The following is a 2,751-nucleotide window of genomic DNA, read 5'->3' as shown; positions in this document are numbered from 1 at the left end:
AGCAGCATGGTGGGTCAGCTTTTATACCTGCTTGCCCCAGGGTGCCTCAGGTCTCCCACAGATGTGCCCCCTAGTGGCAAGTCTTACATGTTGGTGAGGTTTACATACATACATAACATCACTCCCCCCCCAAAGACTTATGAGCAAGTTATTTGCAGGTTGAGGCGATCTGGTGCCCTGTGTCCCTGGGTCAGTCGCCTGGGTTGAAGTCCTGACGTGATTGGTTCATCCTCGAGGTTGATGGCGAAGTTAATGGTGTTAGTGGGTCGCTGGGGGCCTGGTTATCTGTAGTTCACAGTTTGGTCTGGTCCCACTGCTTTACTCGTTAGCCCGGTACATGGTTTCACAATCAAACGCTCCATTTTCATCACATACACTCCATTCACCCCCTTGGATAATGCGGTGCTAGTGGCCCGACTGGGGCCTGAACATGGTCTACATCACTTATTCAGTTGTCGCGTGGAGGGGCCGTGCGATCATGGTGCATTCTCTGCTGATGGCCGACGCAAGGCTCGGTTCTGAGTGATTCTGTCTGGTGACTGCGTAACACCCGGGATAGCCGGGTCTGTAGGGAGTCTCCCATGGCGCGCCTGGTGCTAGGTTTAGTGATTTGGGCTGCCTGCTCCGGGCTATTGTCGCTGACCCTGAGGTCTGGCAAGGCCCAGGATGGCCGCAATGGCCTTGAGACTTTCGGTCGTGGCGGGAGGCCTAGTGGTCCCCGTGGACCCTGGGCCGTAGTATGGGGGCCCCGGACCACCGACTGTGTGAGGCCGCCCTGCCTCACTTTGCAACGTTGGGATGGGCCTATCGTCTCTGCGACGGATAGGTTGCTACATCCCATCCAGCGGTTCATCTTTGGCAGGCGGTAACATGGGATCCTGGCTGGTCCAGGTCCTAGACTGGGGGGGCCGTTACGGTTGACCCCTGGCTTTCTAGCACTTCCACCACCGTGAGTGGGTCTGCGGGCTGCGCCATTTCCACCCCGGGAGTGGGCAATGGTGGCCCACTGAGAGCATTAGTGCCGCTCTCTGTGCCTGGCCTGTGGCGGATCATGTTACAGTGCACAGACAGTGTTGGACATTCTCCAAACAACACATCGATAATGGAGCCTCTGCTCTCCAAAGCTTATGGGATGAGCAGCTTGCCTAACTCGAGCACATACTGGGACCCTCTTTGGTACGTCTCTTTAGTCCCGTGATCACAGGCTGCTGCTTTGTTTAACTTATTTGATACACGTTCAATCGTTCGGGGTTCGCCCGCTACATTTACTTGCTGCACATCACTCCCGACCCCGTGCGGTAACACATCACTTGCTACAAGTACTTTGTTAGATACATATACAACCGGTTGGGGCTCGCCCGCTACTTTGGCTTGTTGTAAGGTACCCCCAACCCCATACAATGGTACATCATTGGCCGCGAAAGACCACTAACAAGGGTTACATAGTGCACACAATTTGTTGGAGCGTATTGTTGGACGCACTCTCGTCCCGTGGCCTGGACGCTCTCTCGTCCCGTGGTCTGGACGCTCTCCCGTCCCGTGGCCTGGACGCACTCTCGTCCCGTGGCCTGGACGCTCTCCCGTCCCGTGGCCTGGACGTAGTCTTGTCCCGTGGCCTGGACGCTCTCCCGTCCCGTGGTCTGGCCCTCCCGTCCCGTGGCCTGGACGCTCTCCCGTCCCGTGGTCTGGACGCACTCTCGTCCCGTGGTCTGGACGCACTCTCGTCCCGTGGCCTGGACGCACTCTCGTCCCGTGGCCTGGACGCTCTCCCGTCCCGTGGCCTGGACGCTCTCCCGTCCCGTGGCCTGGACGCTCTCCCGCCCCGTGGTCTGGACACCCTCCCGTCCCGTGGTCTGGACGCCCTCCCGTCCTGTGGCCTGGACGCCCTCCCGTCCCGTGGTCTGGGCGCCCTCTCGTCCCGTGTCCGTGATGCTGACTGCCGCGATCTTCCCAGGGATTTGGCCTCTAGCGTCAGGGAGACACATTCGGATCGTTTCGGCCGGAGTCCCACTCCGCGTGGTCGACTTGGAGCCTCTTCCATTCGCTGCGTCGGCTGCGGGTGGTGGGTACCGCGCCTTATACCGCTCCTCGTGGTCGTGATGAATGGCCTGTGCCTCGCGGATCTGCACTTCGATACCTGATTCAGCTGAAGGTGGGGGTTTGCTCAACCTTTGAGAAGAGGAGATGTCGTTCGTCGGAGAAGGTACACAGAAGTCTTCCCAGTTCCATCGAATCTTCCCCATCCACTTCCTGCCAAGCAGCGTTGGCCATTCACCTGAAACAATCCACAGTGGTAACTCGTGCACCGCTCCCTCATGGGATACTCTTATGTCCACACTGCCAATAACTGGTATCAGTTCCTTGGTGTCGGTGTGCAGCTTTGCCTGAATCGGGATCAGCTTGGGTCGTTGTGCTCTGTCGCCCTACAGCCTCTCGAATGCCTTCTGGCTCACAACTGATTGACTCGCCCCCGTGTCTAGTTCCATGGAGACTGGAGTGCCGTTAAGTTCAACTTTTAACATTATTGGAGGGCTTTTGGTGGTGAAGGTGTGTACCCCATATACTTCCTCTTCACCCTCAGGTTGAGTTGCCTCTCCTGCTCGTTCAGCGTGACCCTCGCTGGATCGGTCGTCCTCTCCTGACTCTGCCACGTGGTGAGTCAGAGGTCGTTTGCACATTCGCTGGAGGTGCCCCATTGTTCCACAGCCCTTGCACACACAGGGCTTGAATCGCCATTGATGGGCTCTGTGA

This window comes from Pristiophorus japonicus, unplaced genomic scaffold, assembly GCF_044704955.1.
Source record: "Pristiophorus japonicus isolate sPriJap1 unplaced genomic scaffold, sPriJap1.hap1 HAP1_SCAFFOLD_1833, whole genome shotgun sequence".
In the NCBI taxonomy this organism is placed as follows: Eukaryota; Metazoa; Chordata; class Chondrichthyes; family Pristiophoridae; genus Pristiophorus; species Pristiophorus japonicus.
The sequence above is the reverse complement of the archived record's forward strand: the minus strand, read 5'-3'. Positions refer to the sequence as shown.